The sequence below is a fragment of the Eschrichtius robustus genome, chromosome 10 (assembly GCF_028021215.1).
Source record: "Eschrichtius robustus isolate mEscRob2 chromosome 10, mEscRob2.pri, whole genome shotgun sequence".
NCBI classification, from domain to species: Eukaryota; Metazoa; Chordata; class Mammalia; order Artiodactyla; family Eschrichtiidae; genus Eschrichtius; species Eschrichtius robustus.
Genome location: NC_090833.1, coordinates 111,722,348 through 111,742,506, shown reverse-complemented (window position 1 = coordinate 111,742,506; position 20,159 = coordinate 111,722,348).

Below are 20,159 nucleotides of genomic sequence, written 5' to 3'. Positions count from 1 at the left end.
TCTCCCTCTCTCAGGAGGCGGGGCCAGGCGGGAGTGACACTGCCGCTTTGCACCGTCTGGGGAGCTGGCCTAAATCCAGCTGAGAACTCAAAGTGTCCTAAAAATACCAGTCCCCACCCGAGTGTCCAGTCCCAGCCCGCACGTCCAGAAATCCCTGACAGTAACCATATGCCACCGCCGAGTCAGTCCAGGCAGCCTTGGCAAATGTCAGCCACAGTTGCTCGTAATCTTCCGGGAGGGAGGGCGGTGCCAGAACTGACCGGTTTCTTTATCCGCATCACCCAGATATAAACAATATCGGGGAGCTGTGACAGGGAGCGCCTCCTAGGCCAGCCCCCCTGAACCATTTCTCCCTGAGCAGAGTTACCCTCAAGCTCGGGGCCCTAATGGCTCCCGGGATTTCGGCTTATGACTCTTATCTGCTGGAGGCAAAAGCACCCCAGTGAAAGACATTTTTGGTGCCCTGTTCTGGATGGCTCGGTAATCCTCTCATTTATGTACGCAGACAAGGAGATCAAAGCCCCCAGGGATGCATAAAACATGTCAGGGCTGGGAGTTGTACATCCATTAAAGCTGACAAATGCTTTGTCCAGCTGATGGGCGGTCAGATAGCCACCCTGGGGGACAGGAGAGCTGCGAGGGTTGAAGCAGAGGAGGGCGGCCCCGAGCAGGGATGGGGGGCGGGAGAGGCAGGGCTGAACGCAGAGCCAGAGCGGCGCACGCAGGGTGGGCGTGGTACCCAGGCCCCAGCCTCCGGCAGCGCCCCAGTCTTCCATGTGGACAGTTGATGATTTCTCAGTCTTATGACAAGTGCTGTGCAGAAAAGGAGGTTCAAGATGCCCTTCCAAGAATCCCCAGGGCCTTCTGTGTAGACATGGTGGGATCAACAGACATGGAAAAGGACTGGAAATCCTGAGCCAGGAGGGCAGAGAAGAGGCAAGAAAGAAAAAGGCAAGGAAGGAATGTCCTCCGTTCTCTTCTAAAAAAGCACGAGACTGATGTGCTCATCTGGAGCCCCACCCATCACCTCTGCGGTTGCCATCATGTCCCCCAATTCTCTGGCTCAGGCAGGAGTGTGCTCTCTGGGGTCCATGGAGGAGGGAGACCTTCCTGGAGTTCCTGCTCAAGGGAAACCATCAGTTTCCCTCGGCTTTCAGGGGGCTCACTCTGCAAACGGTGGAGCAAAGCGTCCCCGAGGGTGGCTGGTGCTCTCCTGGTCTGTGGGAGAACACAGGCCGCTGTTCATGCCCAGATAAGGAGAGGTCTAGGTCAGAACGTGCTTGGATCTGTGTGTGTGTGTGTGAGAGACAGAGAGAGACAGGGACAGAGGGGCCGAGACCTGCACCAGGAGCCCTGGCTACTGCTGCGCCCCCAGGACCGTGGCACAGAGGGCATTCTTCATAGGTGCAGGAACCCATGATTCGAGCTGCTGAGCTGTACAGATGCCTGCAAAGATCATTCTGGTTTTTTCCTAACTTGTGGGCCTTCCAGGGGAGCCTCGTGGTAACTGCACAGCCTGTGCTGGCTTCACAAGGGAAGTCTTCCTCCCTGCACAAGGGAGCAGGTGGGAGGCACCCTAGGAACTGCCAGGGAGGCCTTGTTTTAGTTCTGAGAGATGCTCTGTACGGTTGCTAGGAGAGAAACTGGTTCTCACAGTTGCTCTGGCTTTGCTCCTCTGCACCTGGGTCCCTTTGTCCAGTGCCGGCCTCCTGATAGTAGTTCTAGAAGGAGTGCAGTCAGTGAGCCTTCTCTTTCCTCACGTAGGGACCTGCTGTCCCCATCACACCTGCATTCGTCCCCGTAGACCTTGTCTCAACCTGGACGCTAAGGAAGTGATGCTTCAGGCAGCCCCTACTTATGGATGGGTTTGTTTGGAAATAGTAACACAGTTCCTTGTGGAAACAATGTAATAGTTCCAATCCCCTACCCCACCTCCCAATCTATTTAAACCCGTTGTCTAAAATGATATGTATTTGCAACAAAAAGTAAATGCTCTTGCAAGCTCATAATTTACATGAACAAAATAACAGATTCAATAAAGCAATCATTTTCCTTTCCTAAATGCAAGTTCTCGAGGAGACATAGATTTTTAATCAGAAGAAGGTGGAGAAATAGATGGAGATTTTTGCATGTACCAGAGGGGGGCTCCTGAGTACCACCTATGAGTACTGTGCTGTAGAGATTGATAACATTGTTCTGCTTTTTAAAAATTGTGCTTAATTTCAAACCTAATATATTTTCCTTCCATTCATACAGATCCTTTGCTGTCTTTTATTAATGGTGACTGGGGTCATTTAAGGAAATCTCCCCTGTGCCAAAACAAAATTCAGGAAAGAATAAAAGAAAGCAAGATAGGAAGGGGGAGAGGCTTCCCCTGAGAACACTGGGCGTGAGCTAAGGCAGAGATACAGGAGTTAAGAGGGAACATGTGTATATGTGAGCAAGTGTCTGATCTGGAGTGAACTAAGTTTTGGACAGAGAACCACAGAACGTTGTAAAGAGGTGAGGGCAGAGTGTATGTAATTTCTTCAAAGAGAAAGCGGAGATGCCTACCTAGAGATCTGTCTCTCGCTTTTTATCTCTAGCCACCAGAGGGCAGCACTAGCCCAGAACAGTTTGGTTGCTTTGGGCAGTGAGTCTGGTGGGTGAGACCTGCAGGGGCAGCTCTCCGGCCGGGACCTGCCTATTTCTCAGCTCCCCCGCCTCACAGCGAAGACCACTTAATTCCCACCTTCACTCCATGCTCTGATACAAATCTTGATGAATCTGGTTTTCATGTTTACTCCTGTGTCACCAAAGCTTTGATTTTTGTCCTTGGCACCAAGTTCTCACTTGTACCCCAATTCCCACCACTCCCTTTCACCTCCTGACCACTGCTTCCTCTTTAAAAAAAAAAAAAAAGCTCCCCTAGATCTTTATATCTCAATCTCCTCTCTCCCCTGTGCCCCCAGGATTAGAGTCCTGTCCCCCTGCCTCACAGAACTTCCTGACTATGCAGAGACTGGCATCCACTGCAAGGTTTCCCACTGCTGACGTATCTGATAAAACTGCTTGCCTGGATGCTGCCTTTGCCCACGATGGTAGGTCCCGGCTAGAGTCTCTCCCATCCCCTGTGCTGGGGTTGTCTCTTCAGCTCCTGCCCCTCCTGACCTGCCCCCAGGCTACTGCGGTTAAATTTCTCAACCCAGCAGTGTCAGGAGGGGAGACAGCCACATGCTTAGACCCTCCATGGTGCCACATGGTTTAGGACGAAGCCGACACTCCTCAAGACGGTAGATTCCAGGATCTTTCCCCATCTTCTTCTCCAGCCTCTCCTCTCTCATCCCTTTATGCACACCTTTTGCTCTAGTCATCCCCTGTGTAAGCTCTTTTTGTTGGTGTTTCGAAGTCCCTCGTAAGCTTTTCCTTCTTTCTAAAACAATCTTCTCCAATACGAGCCTGGCTAACTCCTCAACTTAAAGCTCAGCTCAAGCAGCTTGTGCCATGGCAACCCCTCCCCGATGCCTGACCTGGGGTAGGTGCCCTCTCCCGGGCGTCTCCAGACCCTACGCTGCCCACTATTCCAACTCCTATTCAGTGTTTTGTGGAATTACACAGCCCCTGCGAAGCCAGTTGACCGTGGTGTCCCCCATACAGTGTACGTCTGGTGAACAGGGACTGCATCATGTGCTCTGTGTTTCTAGTGCCTGGACAACACGTGTCTTTTTGTGAGTGAACATTGACTGTTCAATGAATCATGGGGTGAGTCAAGGGTATTTGAATGATATACTGAAGCATTTTGCTAAGTATGTTCCTAGAAATTCTATTTCCACAGAATGATAGATATTAGTGGAGAAAGGTTTTTGTAGAAAATTAATTTGGAGAAATGCTAGATTAAGCAAAGTAAAACAAACTTCTTTTTTGAAGTATTTTTCACACTTTAAAGTATGCAATATGTATTACTATCTCAAGGAGTGATTACATAGAGCTGTCGGGCACATCTTTGGGAAACTCTGTTGTAATCCTGTATCAGTTCTCATACGAAGCACAGGGAGAGACAGCAGTGTGACCTCTCTTGTGGGAATAAGTCATCATGGCCATAGTAACACATGTCCTGCTTCCATGTTTAATTAACCATTTAGCCGCTACACTTACTATCTTCTTATACTAGTAATACTAGTTTTCCATAACCTTATAAGATCTGTGGAAAACTGATTGAACATCAACATTCCATCCCAGGAATGTTGGGAGGTAAGGCCACTTCATCATTTCTTTATATTTCCAAGCCAGACGTTCCTTTAGTCAGGGAACCTCTTCCTTCTCCTTACCGGATGGAATTCATTTGCCTAATTTGGGAGTGTTGACATTATTTGCGCCCTTTTGCTGCACAATTACTTCCCTGGGTTTCAGTGGGACCCGGCAATCACGAACTGGCCACCGTTGGCCTCTTGGAGACACCCTCGTCAGAGAGAGGCTCCAAAATGACGGCCCACTCAGCCTGGGCCCCTTAGAGCTGCCTCCACTTGGCCTCGCAGAGGCTGAGAATTCCAAGACTTGGTAGAGGGACTTCCTGAGGGTGTATCATCCATCTCCAGCTCCAGGAGAGGCCTCATTAATCCTCGTAACATGTTGTCTGGGCTGATAGGATTTCAGAGGGGGTTGAGTCCTGTTTCTTACCCACCCGCCCCCCCCCTTAGTCCTGCGAGGCCTCCCCCACCTGTCTTCAGAGCCTCCTCACATTTCTCAGGGGAGAAGAATTGGGTGGGTGGGTGTGGGAGGTTTAAATTAGAGCAGAAAAGACAGAAGAATGTCCCATGGATCACAGAGCATCAAATACATGACACAGGGGGCTAGAGGGACCCCTTCTTTAGCGGCCTTTAAGAACTTAGACATCGGGCTTCCCTGGTGGCGCAGCGGTTGAGAATCTGCCTGCTAATGCAGGCGACACGGGTTCGAGCCCTGGTCTGGGAAGATCCCACATGCCGCGGAGCAGCTAGGCCTGTGAGCCACAACTACTGAGCCTGCGCGTCTGGAGCCTGTGCTCTGCAATAAGAGAGGCCGCGATAGTGAGAGGCCCGCGCACCGCAATGAAGAGTGGCCCCCGCTCGCCGCAACTAGAGAAAGCCCTCGCACAGAAACGAAGACCCAACACAGCCAAAAATAAATATAAAAATAAATAAGCAAATTTAAAAACAAACAAAAAAAACACAACACAACATCCATCACAGAAAAAAAAAAAAAAAAAAGAACTTAGACATCGATTGCCTGAAGGAAAGAGCACGAACAAAGTGACTCCCAAAGGTCCCTACCACTGCGGGCATCAGAACCGATTCGGTTGACCACTGCTCTCTGACGAGGATGGAGAAGGGAAGACGGTGGGTGGAGTGGGAGGTGAGAATGAGGGCAAGAAGGATTTCCACTGTGGCCTTCTCAACTCATGCCTTCATCAGCTACTTGCTGAGGGCCCGCCATGTGCCAGGCACTGCTTAAGGCCCAGAGGACACGGCAGTGAGCAACGGGGCTGATGCTTTCCAAGTACCTGCAGGGGAGTCCCAAATTCTAAAACAAAGATAACTTGTTCAACAAACAGTTTTTGGGTCTACTCTTTGCCAAATTAGGTGCCAACTGTGTGTTTCTTTTCGTTTTTCTATTGCGGCAAAATATGCTAACAGAAAAGCTGCCATCTTAACCAGTGTTAAGTGTGCAGTGCAGTGGCATTAAGTTCATTCACATTGTTGTGAACCCATCACCACCATCCATCTCCAGAACTTGTTGTCTTCCCAAACGAAGACTCTGTACCCATTAAACACTAGTTCTGCATTCCCCCTCCCCCCAGCCCCTGGAAACCATCATTCTACCTTCTGCCTCTATGAATTTAACTATTCTAGTGGAATCATGCAGTATCTGTCCTTTTGTGACTGGATTATTTCACTTAGCGGAATGTCCTCAAGGCTCATCCATGTAGCATGTGTCAGAATTCCCTTCCTTTTTAAGGCTGAAGCATATCCCCATTGTATGGATAGACCACATTTTGTTTATCCAGTCACCTGTTGATGGACATTTGGGTTATTTCCACCTTTTGGCTGTTGTGAATAATGCTGCTATGAAGTTGGATGGACAGCCAACTTTCATTTTACTTTAATGGTGTAGGCAAGCTTCATTTCCGGGAGGAGAAGGGGGAGAAGGTGACATCCCTGAATCACACCAGGCAAGTCAGGATGTCACGCATCTAAGGTGCCTGGTTACGTAAGTGTTTTGTGGCTGTAACCTTATTCCAACAGATCTAAGAGGCAGGAAATAGAAGGTAAGAGACTCCAAGGCAGATCCTGAACTCATCTGAGGTGGATCTTGCAAGTTCAGGGGAAGGATCAACCTAAGGAAGGAAACGTGAAGCAGAGCATGAAATGACCCTGGGGCTCTCCACCTCCTCTCAAGGTGGGTGAGGCCAGATTGGCAGGATAAAGAACGTGAGCTGGCAGGCAGGTGTCAGACTTCCCTTAGAGACTGTGCTGTAAGTGGAAACGTGGTGTCTCCCTGGCCCCAGAATTCTTACACCCTGCGGTCTGCACACCCACTAGCCTGGCCAGGGTGGGTACTAGAAACTCAGTCCTGATTGTTAGCTGGAGATTTTCCGGACCCCTCGTTTTCCCCTCCTGGCATATCCTGCCACCTCTTCTTTGCTGCTTACTTTTTTTTTTTTAACCAGTAAAAGTGAGTTGATTTGAGAATTGCAAAGGAATTGCAATTCAGGAGGCATGAACTATGGAGGCCCATAGGCAAATCCAGAGAACAAGGAAGGGAAGCTTAATTTTATAGGGAAAAGGGGGGGAAGTTGGGAAGGGTTGCAGGAACCACAGAATCTATTGGAGGAAGTTGAGTCCAAAGTATTTTGCTGCTTACTTTAAGGCATGTGTAGAGGAAAAGAATGAAGAGGAAATGTAAGTCTTTACACAGATTCTTATGAACGGTCCTGATCAGGGAGAGATCACAATCAAAGTGTTTTCAGTATCTGAAGATGTCAGTGTATTGATCACTCACTAAGCAATTATTTCCTGGCTCTTCAGTCCTCTGAAGCAGGTGGAGGCTGAGGCAGTGGGCCGGGGATCCTGGGTCTGGTGTGGCAGAAGTTCAAGGTCGGGGGAGGCAAGGTCATGTGAAGGACGCTGGGAAGCCAGATGGGGTGACGGGGAGAGGGGAGGAACCAGAGTGACCCAGAACAAACATGGCTGGAGGAAGACAGAAAGGATGACAATTATTTAAGATGCTGAGCATTTACTGTAGGCCGCGCTTCATCCACAGGACTAACGGGGAGAATATCTAGAAAGAACTGTAGGAAGAAGGGCAAGAATTTTGGTGTCAGAAGGACCCAAGTTGCGATCCAGTCTCAGCTGATTGTTTGCCTAATCAGTTCTCAGTTTTCTCATCCATAAAATGAGAATAAGACTAGAACCCACTTCATAAGGGCAGAATTACGTAGTAAGATCAAACTCTGAGGGTGTAGTAAGCACTTGGACATGGGAAGTGCTTAGTAGACGGTAGCCTCCATTATTTTTGTGGTTTTGACTATAATTTAGTCATATTCCTCTCTCAGGCAGGGTCCGTGCCTGACTGTGTGTCCCTCGAGTTCAGCGCCATCCCCGGCACATGCCACCCACGGGAAGACTGGAAAGGGAAGTCAGGGCATCTGTACCTCGGGGATGATGGGGAACAATGAACAAGCCAAGTGTGTGGTGGGCCTGACCCACAGCGAGCGGTCCCCGTACAGCAGCTACTGGTATTGAATTAGGACTCGCGGTGCTGCAGCCTGGCTTCAGCCCCGGGCTGCTCGGCCCAGACCCTGGACTGGCCGTCTCTGTGGACCAGGGAAGGGAGGAGGCTTAGGGGTCAGGCCTGGTGAGACTGACTCCCAGCTAATTTGGGGAAACACTTAGCTACCTGAGCCTCTGAAAACAGTGCAAATAACTAGTGAGACGTTTTCTCATACCTCCCCTCATCAGCAGAGCGGACATAATTATTACCCCCACGTTAGGACGCGGATGCTGAGGTTCAGGAGGTTGAGAGCCTGCTTGAAGCCCACACACCTGGTGAGTGGAGGGCCCACCTGAGCCAGCTGACCACAAGCCCTGTCGCCTTCACAAAGGAGAGAAGTGTGACTGGGTTTGCCCAGCTCTGCAGGGGCCTTTCAGCTTCAAAGTTCTGTGATTCTATCTCCGTGTTCCTTCACTGACGGATGTCACAGACCACGCTGCCTCTTTGGCCCATCCCAGGGACCTTAGCATCTTAGGAGAGGACTTTTGGGGAGGGCGGAGCTCATAGCGGGAAGGTGCTGACTGGTACTGAGTGCATCTCTGTGTCCGGACACTGCACTGGGTGCCGCACAATCCGATGCTCACAAATATTACAGGCCAAGCAAGAGGAGGCACTATCCTCCATTTGCAGAAGAAGAGACTGAGGTTCACAGTGGTCTCATGGAATCCAAAGGAGTATAAGGGGGAATGCCAGGAGTAAAAATGCCAGAGGGGCGGTGTTTCAGGAAAGGGGGCCTCAGAGAAGGCCCATCCCTTACCCCACCATCTGCACAAGGTACCTTGGGCACACCTGTGAGTACTGGGTCTTTGGGACAGGTCCTCCTAGGCTGGGATGCTGCTTTCTCGGCCAGGACCCCCTGCCCCCAGGCCTGTGGCTTCCGGCAGAGGGAGAGATGCTTCCTGGCTCATCCAGATTTGCTGCGGATGCTGTCGTGTTCATCTCGGTGTTTACACCAACGTCTCTGAGAGCCTCGAGCCTCCAACACAGCCCCCCATCAGCAGGGAGCGTGGAGAGATCCGGATGCCTGAGCAGCTGCTGGCCCCAGGCTGACCCCCGTGACCCCAGAGTTATCGCAGGGATTCAGTGCTGCGGTGGGCCCGAGACCACCAACGACGCAGCCAGGGCAAGGGCGGGGGTGGAGCAAAGAGGGAAACTAGGGGAGGCTCCCTCAGGCCCCTGGACCAGCCCTGGCTCCACACGGGTGCTTAATAAATGCACGCGGCTTGCAGGGACAATAATGCAAACATTGGCTGGCATCTCCTGGGCGCGTTACAGACACTACCTCACTCACCCTCACCACAGCCCTGGAAGTAGGTACCAGTACTATCCAGATTCCGTGGCTGAGGAAGCCGAGGTATGTAGCAGAGATGGGGTAAATGCCTTTCCTGGGGGCACTCCCCACCTGGGAAATGACAGCACCGGGATGGTAATCCAGGTGTGTCAGCTCCAGAACCCCTGCCTCACTCTACAGCCCTGGCCTGAAGACCACTCGAATTCCCCCCAAGCCTTTACATCACCATCTGGGGTCCGGAATCCTTGTGGAACATAAGGAACTGGGAGAGATGGAGGAGGAGACGGTTAGGGGTTTCAGTGTCAGTGGGTAGATGGCCTGTCTTACCCTAGCCCCGTTCCCAGGCGATGCGGCACGTTAGCCTTAGGGCTCACCAGCCATGGGAGAAGGGGCTTGTTCAAGACCATGTATCTGTCAGCTCCCCTGGGTGGGTGGTGGTAGTAGTGGATATAGAATCTACTGGGTCCCAGCCATTGCCCCAGTAGGGCTGATCACACTTGCAATTAAACTCAAGGGACAAATCATAGACTCCTGAGCCAGAGAGAGGTCATTTCCTCTAGCCCTCAGTCTCCAGACACTTTTTCGTAAGATTGTTCCATACTATTAGGTTGAACCTATGAAATTGGTAATATTCAATTATTTTTGACCAACAAAAATGGCAGGTTCGTATGGTCTAAGCTAATATTGAGAGGGTCGCACTGACCCAAGAGAATTTGCTGGAAAGACCCAGATTGGAACTCTGATATCCTGCTTTACTCCAAGTCCTTCCTCATCCAGCAGCCTGTTCCCGGCACAATTTATCCAGAGCCCATTGTGCTGCAAGCAGCCGGGTCCCCATCCTGCAAATGTTCCCAGCTGAGGAGTATGGACAGGGGACTGGGCTGGAAGTCTAAAGCCGTGTGAGTTTGGGCAATTCACCCACCTTCTCTGGGCCTCAGTTTCCTCATCTGTGTGAGTTTGGGCAGTTCACCCACCTTCTCTGGGCCTCAGTTTCCTCATCTGTGCGAGTTTGGGCAATTCACCCACCTTCTCTGGGCCTCAGTTTCCTCATCTGTGTGAGTTTGGGCAGTTCACCCACCTTCTCTGGGCCTCAGTTTCCTCACCTGTGCCTTCCCGTGGGGTTTTTACCGTTAGACAGGATGATACACGCGAAGTACCTAGTTCCAGGCACCCGGTCAGCGCTCATGCCGTATGTGCTGGGTGAATCCGAGTCCCCAAGATCCATGCTCGGCTCAGAAAGAGTCCCCACGAAGACGCAGCCGCCACTTGGGCCTTGGCCGCCCCCAACCCAACTCCACTGCGGAGGACGCCCTGCAGATGCCTCCAGCCACGGGTGGTTGCCACCGGTGCCCCGCCAGCCTCTCTGCGTCCACCTCCCCTGCCAGCTCCGTCTATTCTACCAGCCCGCCTGGGTGCTGTTTTCCCAGAAGATTCACAAACGTGTTCCGACCTGCTGCTGGGGGCTCGGGGTTCAGGAGACTCTGCCCTCTGCTCTAGCTGCGCCCAAGACCAACCACACAATCCTCCCAGCCTCCCTAAAGCCCACCCGTTATAACATCCCCACACCGTGGCCCCCGCCCCCTCCATAGCCCACCCGCCCCCATGACACCCCACTGCTCTTTGATCTTCTTCCCCCTGGACCCTTGGGGAGGGGTCCCCAGCACTTTCAGTCAAACTGGGAAATGATCCTGGCAGAAAGGAGTGGAGTCACCACGTGCCTCAGAGAGAACCAAGAAGTTGATATTTCCCCACATCAGCTCCCCTGAGTCTTGAGGGGAAGTCCTAGAACCCCAGGACACAGGACGGACTACAACTTTCCCAAGAGAAAACGGAGGCACAGAGAATTTAGGGGACTTGCCGGAGAGCACACAAAGGTTGGCCCCAGGCAGGGGAGATCAGGGGAGCTCTGAGTCTCTCCAGGTCTGATGGTCTGAGGGTCCTTTCTAGGCTGAGGCCTGGAACAGCTTCGTCCACTAAAAAATAGCATCAGGACCCAGAGGGAGCTGTGGCTGCGTAACCAAATAGGGGTGGAGCTGGGAGCAGGTGGTACGCCTCCGAAAATCCAGGTGGCTTCTTCAAAGACCAGAGATTCCTGCTCTCTCAACTCATGAAGGGATTTTACCCAGATTTTTCCAAAGCTCCCCAAATCCCCGGCTCCTGCACACTTCCCTGAGATGCCATAGCACCGGGGTCTCCTCCCGGTCAGCCATGCCAACCCTTCTGAGTGGGGTGGGCGTGAGCCTGACTCTTGGAAACTCTGTGTTGGAAAGTTGAAGATTTTAAAAGTAAGGCTGTCCTGATACTTTCAGGGATGTAAAGTAACTTGACGTAGGGCATTGCCGGGGAATTGCTTCCAAAGAGTAGCAGATCCGTGGTGAACACGCTATGTAGGTTTCCGGAGGTTCTTGGAAGACTCTGCAAGTTGTATCCCGGCCCTGGTGAAGGATTGGGGAATCTCTGCAGGCTCGTTTATGCTAGTTTGGCAAATCCTATTTCCTCCAGGGGGGTACCAAGCAAACGTCACCTTGGCTAGTTGGGATTATAGAGAGAGTTGGCAGAAACGTAAAAGATCATCTAACCTTCCTCCTAATTTTTACAAATGAGGAAACTGAGGCCCTGAGATTGGCACAAATGATGCTGATGATGGTGATGTTGTTGCTGGTGGTGGTTATGCCACAGTTCCTGTCACCCATTTACTTGACTCCCAAGGGTGTGATCTACGTTGGCACCCCTTTTACTTGCACAGGGACTATACCTCTTTTACAGATGAGAAAAGCGAGGCTGGCCAGCGGCACAGCGGAGGTTCAGAGAGGCCTGCCAGGTCTCTGATCCTATGAAGTGCTCTTTCCACCCACCCAGTACCTCAAAAAGCCAAAAGACACAATTCTCAATTAGCGGGGCTCAAGTGTAATGACATTCGTGTGAGTCACCCCCAAAGGAGAGGGCCCCTCACCCACTGCCAAGGATAAGGGGCAGAATGAGTCACTGCTGGGGTTCCGGGCAGCTGGGGGAGACCCAGGGCTGGAGCTGACGTGGTCCACTGGGACCCCCTGCTTTCTGGGCAGATGTCCATTCAGTGAGCTGTGTCCAAATCCTGGTTCTGCCACATATTTGCTGGAGACCTTGGTCACTTAATATCTCTGAGTGTTTCCTCATCACTCCGTACCTCCCTGTTAGGTATAAAGATTAAGAAGCAAAAAAGCAGGCCCACCAACTAGCACAGTGGTAGGCCCGTGGTAGGTGTGCAATCCCTTCTAAGTGCCACAACTGTTATTGTAGGAAACGAGGGCAGCCTGAGGTCTGAAGACCGTCACAGGGATGTCCGAGTCATGGAGGGAGGAGTCGCTGGTGGTGGGAAGTTAGGCTCCCACCCCCTACCCCATTAGGATGAGGGGAGGGGCTTGGTCACCATCAACCAGCCCTGTCTGGTCCCTGGACCTCCCCGCCCCCGCACCCCGGCCTCCCTCAGTGCAGGATGATAAGCTTGGTGACTGCACGTTAAAGGTGTGGTGCCGAGCTGGCCTCCCCGTGAGGAGGCCGCTGATAACCTGGTGGGGGGCGCTATCTGGAGAGGAAGTGGGCTGGAATCGGGGCGGGGTGGGGGGTAAATGAGGCCCAGCGTCAGGAGGCCGCTTGGAGCCCCAGGGCCGGACCCAACCCCAGGGTCACGTCACCCCATCTCTGCCACCAGGCACAATTGCATCACGCAATCCATCACTGACGCTGCCTGGCTTTTTTCCTCCAAGTGCATTACTGCATTCTCATCCTAAAAGATTTGAGCCGGTGGAGGACAGAGTAAACTGTGAGCCCCTTCCTCATCTGCCTTTGTCCCATGAGCCCTCACCTCCACCCCAGGTCGTGCTGGGCTCTCTCTGGTCCCTTTGCTGCACTTGTACATACGTGTAAGGGTCTGTGTGATAAATACAAAGTTGTGTGTGTGTGTGTAAAATCACGCCATGTGTATTTTTCTGCACCTTCCCCATCCCGACTACTCAACATATCTTGGGCATGTTTCCATAGCATATGGAAGTGCCCCATTCATTTTAATGACAGAATACGAGTCCACAAAATACATGTGCCTAAATTTACGTACATCTTCCCCATGGTTGTACCTCCAAGTTGTTTTCAATGTTTGCTTTTGCTAAGACAGCATGTGGCCGCGAAGGGTATCATACACATGTCTTTGAGAACCAGGGCATGTTTTAGTGTAGGGTAGTTTTCTAGAAGTGCAATTACTCCACCACTGTATGTAGGCATCCCAAATTTTGAGTGGTACTGCCAAAAATGCTCCCCAAAACGTTTTTATCAAATTACGCTCCCATTGACACTCGATGAGGGTAACCATTTTCCCACATCATCACCAATATTATTGGATATTAGCAGTATTGCCATTTTGCCATTCTGATGGCAAAAACATTGCATTACTATTTAATTTGCACTTTTCCATTTACTGCTGTGACTGGACACCTCTCCCTATGTTATTAGCTGTTTGTAGTTGTCTTTCTGTGCAACGCCCATGTCAGTCATTTGTCCATTTGTCTTTAGGTTGTTTAGAAACAGGAAGGACTCCTTACATTTTCTTTGCAGTAATCCTTATACAGCTACTGCAAATATTTTCTCCCCGTCTGACACTTACTTTTAACTTGTTCACGTCCTTCCTGAGGCTCTTATGTCCTTTGCAGGATTAGCAGTGATCCCATCCTTTGCTTCTTAGCCCTCATTTCCGTTGTAAAAATCTGGTACTAATAGTAACAGTTACCCTTTTATTGAACGCCTGTCATGTGCCAGGCTTTCTGCGGAGGGCTGGAGAGGCGCGGCCTGCGTCATGCACGCAAGGTAAGGCCCCGCGTAGTGGGTGCACTTGATGAGGGAGGACTCGGGCTTGAGGAGTCAGCTGACTTGCCAAAGGCCACCTGGCTGAACAGGACTCCAGCCCCCAGAGCCACGACCACTGGCTCTTGTCTTCCCAGCCTCAGCCCCCTTATTGATGTGGCTCAAACCATCCTTGCCTGAGCCCTGATTGGGCGTATTGTTTTGACTTTAATACGTTACTATCTATCGGATGTGGGCAAAGAGCAAAATAGCAACTTGTCCCCATTTATTCATGTATTTGACAAATATCCACTGAGCACTTTCTATGTTCCGGGCTCTGTACCAGGGGCTGGGGACACAGTGGGAAAAAGAAACAGCCCAGCTCAACAGAAGGGACGGCCTGGCCAAACCTTCCCTCATTTCACTTTATCATTTACTCACTCACTTAATAAATATCCGTGGATCATCTGGGATTCAGGAGGCCCTGCATATTTTTCTTAATCTCAGGTGGGGTGCACGGGGGTGCAGTGGGCCTGCTGTTCAAATCTAGGGGCTAGAAATGAGTAAGAAAGAAACAACACAATCAAGAAATAATGCCAATGGCAGAAAGCTTGCACAACTCTGGGATTAAGTCTCTTTCCCAGGTGCCCTGGCGTGGTGAGTTACGCGTGCAGGCAGGCCCGCCGATGCGTGCACTCGTACACCCTCGCGTGCACACGCCCCACCCCTCTCGTCCAGCCTCTGGAGCAGAGGCCACATATTCTACTTCCCTCTGGAGGGCGGAGGGCTCACAGGCCAGTCGGTCTGTGCAAGCCCAGGTCCTGGTGGCTCATGGGAAAGGCCGTTCAGTCCAGAGTGATGCGCAGGAGGCTAATTTTAACCAAGAGCCGCAGAGTGACCTTGGCCCAGAGGGAAAGGCTCCAGCAGAGGTGCCTCCAGATGGCACCCTTGTCCTTCCAGAAGGCCTCAGGCCGAGATTAGGGACCCCCTGCCCTCCCGCCTTCCCTTCCTCGCAGGCGATGCTGTCAGCTCACGGGCAGCTATCCCCTTCACCTCATCAGTCCTCGGTAATCTGCCTTCAGACCCCTTGGGACTGGCTCCCATCAGCCCCGACAGCCTCTGCTGCCCACGGGGACCTGGTGGCCCAGGGGCCAAGCTGATTGGAAAGGGGAGGCAGACGGGCCCCGGGGTGGGCAGGCTGGGCTCCCACACTGACTCCCAGGTGACCCCAGGGAGCTGCTGTCCAGCCTGGGCCCTGACGGGGGAGGGGCGTGCACGTACTGACCTTCTACTGCACGCGTGACCCACACCCGAAGCCTTATGCACATTATCGCAGCTCGTCCTCGGCTTCCCTGTGAGCCGGTACGTTTGTGTCCAATTTAAACATGATGAAACTGAGGCCGAGAGGGGTTAAATAATTTGCCAGGGATTCCACAGCCAGTAAGAGGCAGAGCCAAGAGGTGAAGCGAACACGGCCTAGTTCCTCCAAAGCCCGTCCTTCCACAGCAGGCGCGGCAAGCGGCCAGGGAGCGAGGCCACAGGGGTCTGGGCCCCGCCCGCGGATGGGTCTGGGGCAGCGCCAGCTGTGTCTCCAGCAAAGCCGTGCCCCCCTCACTCTCCCAGGAACTCCCACAGGAGGAGGCCCTGCACAGAGGCTTGCGTCCCAGATGCCCAAGCTTGGCAGGTGACCTCATCTCTCACAGCCATGGTCTTCTCATCTATTGATACAAAGGGGATTCATAACAGAATCAGTTCTGAGGGTTGTCATGTGGGCTAAACACGGTCTTGTACATGAAGCAGGAGCTGGGCGCTGGGCAGGTAACAAAGGTGGGCGACACTGCCTCAGCGCCCATGCTTGTGAGCACAGCAATGGATGTGTGACAAACGCTCCCATGAACGAGGCATATTTAAGAACTCTTTGGGAACAGGTTCTTGTCTTCCTTGTCTCTGGATCCCTCCAGGGCCAAGGAGGACCTGCGACGTCCACAAAGTCCCTGCAGGTGCCAGTCAGACCTTTCCATGCACACACCATTCTGCTCACAAATTTTAACTTTCCCCAAGTATCTCCTGGACGTTCCCTGATGGCTATTTTTAGCTACTCGGCTGCTGTCAGGCGGAGTTGTTACCCCGTGAATCATCAACAGAGTCCCGACCTCATGCTCAGGGGCTCTGGTCACCTCACCTCTCTGGGGACCGCAGTTGCTGTCTCCAGGATGAGGTTCCATCCAGCCTGGCGGCCCCGGCAGCACCAGAAGTTTCTCTTCCTTGCTTCTTTTCCACCAGGCACTCACGGAACCTTCCTGTCATCCTCGGGGAACGGCTTGCTTAACCTTATTAAAAGGATGGCCCCGCATGGCCACTCAGCGGGCCCCATGTGGCTTGCGTCCACCCCGCTCCTCACTTTTCATCCCGGTGCCATTTGCTGGGTCCCTTAAGTGCTGGACGCGGAGCCAGGAGCGCCCAGGAGCGCGGGGTCGGCGTTCCCAGCCCCCCACCCCAGCAAGGCGACGGTGAGCGGCACCCTCAGGCTCGCTGCCTTCCGCATCCGGGACGAGGAGAGAGCAAGGCAGCCACGCATCTGAGAGGCTCTGCGAGGAGCGCCTGAGGCCACGCCCAGCCGGGGGACGCCGCCCTTTGTAGACTGTCAGGTGCAGCACCCTTGGGGCCCCACTCACGTGAGTAACGTCTTAAAGGCGCTAGACTCTGTTCCATCAAACGAATAGCTCTTCTGTCTCGGTTCAGAAATGAGGTTTTGGGACGTCCCTGGCGGTCCAGTGGTTAAGACTCCGCACTTCCGATGCAGGGGGCACGGGTTCGAGCCCTGGTCGGGGAAATGAGATCCCACATGCCGCACCCACATGCCGGTGTGGCCAAAAACAAACAAACAAAAAAGAGACTGAGGTTTTCCAGGGAACCAACTAATCCGATTTGGAGAGTTCTCAAGTATTACAAGGATGTCTATTTTCAAAAAAAAAAAAAAAAACCTGCAGTAAACTAACATCTGCCCACCAGGAAAGCAGGTGAGTTGGGGTGGGCAGAGGAAGGACCGGACCTGGAGGGCTGGGCCCTGCTGTGTGGACCCTGTGTGGCTATGCATCCTTATCTAGGCCTCAGTCTCCCACTTGTGAGAGGGTGAGGGTGGAGGGAGGGTTGGACTAGATGACTGATTTTCAAAACAATTTAAAAGCCACACTCTGTTCAAATGACCCTTGTGAGGCAGCTGAGCATGTGAATCAGAAGCAAGAAGGGCTGCCGTGCTTGAAATGGGGGGGGCCTTCTCCCATCCGCCCTCCCCCCCACTGTTAGCCCCCTACTCCTGAGAGCCCAGCATGGATGCCCAGGGCTCTGAGGAGCACAGGTTGAAACATCTAGACCAGATTCTTCCTAGAAGAATGGTTAAGAGTGGTGAGTCCTCACTCCACCATTTACCAGCTGTGTGGCCTTGGGCCAGTTACTTACCCTCTCTGTGCCCCAGTCTCCTCATCTCTAAAATGAGGATCATAGGATCTACCTCTCTCTTTATACCCAATAAATGTTGACTGGTCATGAAGGTCTGTTCAGCTCAGATTGTACACATGGTGTCAAGGTTGGCTCTTTCTTTAATCCAGAAGAATTTATGAGCTCAGCTTGGCTGTGGGATGCACCGAACAAGCCTATGTCAGTTGTCTGTTTTCCCTGATCTGCCTGCGAATCATGGTGGCCGCTGCCCTCAATTCTCTCCTTGTTGCCTCTGCGGCTGGGTGCCCAGAACAGGATGTGTTTCTTCCCTGTGAACATGTTGGGGTGGAGGTCTGAACACGTGCCCACGGATGCAGACCCACCTGGGGATGGCTGGTGAGAGCCTTGGGCAAGTTAACCCCGAGGCAGCGCTGGGCAGACTCACTCAGGGGGAAAACAGAAATAGAGTCCTTTCCCCAGAATAGAGTCCTGCCCGCCCCCCCACCACCGAGACCTCCATCCAGCAGGGACCTCTCAGCTAGGCCCACGAAGCCCCCAACCCCCGGCTGCAAACAGCAGAACTTCAGAGGCACCGGCCTGAAGAGGCTTATCACCAGCAAATACAGGTGAAAAAAACTCGGGAAACTCAGACATCAAAGAGGACTGAGGTCCTGTGGGGTCCAAAGTCACAGAAACTTGGGTTAATACTATTAAAATGACACTATCCGCCCCAAACCCATTAGGATGGCTACTATCAAAAAAAACAGAAGATATCAAGTGTTGGTGAGAATGTGGAGAAATCAGAACCCTTGTGGGCTGCTGGTGGGAATGTAAAATAGTGCAGTTGCTGTGGAAAACGGTATGGTGGTTCCTGAAAACATTAAAAATAGAACTACTAGATGATCCAGGCTTGGGTCTCAAGAGATATTTGTACACCCGTGTTTATTGCAGCATTATTCACAAAAGCCAAACAGTGGAAACAACTCGTGTCCATCGACAGGTGTCCATCGACAGATGGATAAACAAAATGCAATATATACAATATACAATGGAATATTATTCTGTCTTAAAAAGGAAGGAAATTCTGACACATGCCACAACTTGGATGAACCTTGAGGCCATTATGCTAAGTGAAATAAGCCAGTCACAAAAAGACAAATATTGTATGATTCCACTTACATGAGGTTCAGAGAATAGTCAAATTCAGAGACAGAAAGTAGCATGGGGATAGCCAGAGGCTGGAATGGGGAGTTAGTGTTTAATGGGAACAGACTTTCAGTTTGGGAAGATGAAAAAGTTCTGAAGATGGATGGTGGTGATGGTGGTTCAACAATGTGAATATACTTGACACTTACTGAACTTAAAAAGTGCCAAAGTTGGTCAGTTTTATTCTGTGTGTATTTTACCACACTTAAAAAAACCCCCAGACAACATGAAGCCCGGGGAAACTTGAGCCTTACTTTTAAAGTACCTAAAGGAATATGCGGTGGACCCCTTTGTAAGATAAATCACTGGAGACAGTTGTATCCTTTGCGTAAATCTGGATTATTGTGTGTTAGTTTGCTGAGAGCTGGTCCACTGGTTTTTCAGCTTAGCTTTGGTTCTTCCTTATTCATAGATGGGAAGTTTATTCACACTAAACATTCTTGTTTTTAAAACTGGTCAGTTACAAGGATACATTGACACCTACTGTATGTCTTGCACTGGGAAGGTAGAGTGGAAGATACAAAAGAAGAAATAATTATTATATTATGTCTATGTGTCACTATTTGCTATGGGCTGAATTTTGCTTCCCCTAAATTCCGATGTTGAAGTTCTAACTCCCAGGACCTCAGGATGTGGCTGTATTTGGAGACGGACCTTTTAAAGAGGTGATTAAATTAAATGAGGTTATTGGACTGGACCTTAATCCAACACGACTGCTGTCTCTGTAAGAAGAGGAGATAAGGACCAGACACACACACAGGGAAGACCACGTGAGGACGAGGACACAGGGAGAAGACGGCCATCTGTAAGCCAAGGAGAGAGGCCTCAAAAGAAACAACTCTCCTGACACCTTGATCTTGGACTTCCAGCCTCCAGAGCCGTGAGAAAATAAATGTCTGTTGTTGAAGCCCCCCAGGCTGCGGGGTTTGTTACTGCAGCCAAATGCACCAACTCAAAGTCTCTTTAAATCCTGAAAACAACCCTGCAAGGGAGTCACTGCTCTTGCCTGCTTGTAGAAGGGGAAATTGAGGCTCAGAGGACTTGAGTTACTACCTCAGGGTCACACAGCTGGGAAGTGCTGGGTAAACCCAGGTCCCTGACTTCAACCCCCAGGGCTGCTCTTCTCGAAGTTCTGCCCCGAGGGTGGGAGCAGTGTGAGAGCAGACAAAGAAAATTCCTAGCAACCAATAGAGAACAAAACGCTGAGGGGCACAGTTGGAAGCCCACCCTAGGAGACAAAGAGGACAGGGGACACCCAGTTAAGGCCGTTGGAGATTGTGGATCAGGGTCTTTGAAGGCCTTTCTTTGGGGGCTGTCAAAATAATAAGAGCTCGGGCTTCCCTGGTGGCGCAGTGGTTAGGAATCCGCCTGCCAATGCAGGGGACACAGGTTCGAGCCCTGGTCCGGGAAGATCCCACGTGCCGTGGAGCAACTGAGTCCGCGAGCCACAACTCCTGAGCCCACGTGCCATAACTCCTGAAGCCCAGGCGCCTAGAGCCCCGGCTGTGCAACAAGAGTAGCCACTGCAATGAGAAGCCCTTGCAGCACAACGAAGAGTAGCCCCCGCTCACCGCAACTAGAGAAAGCCCGCGGGCAGCAACAAAGACCCAATGCAGCCAGAAAA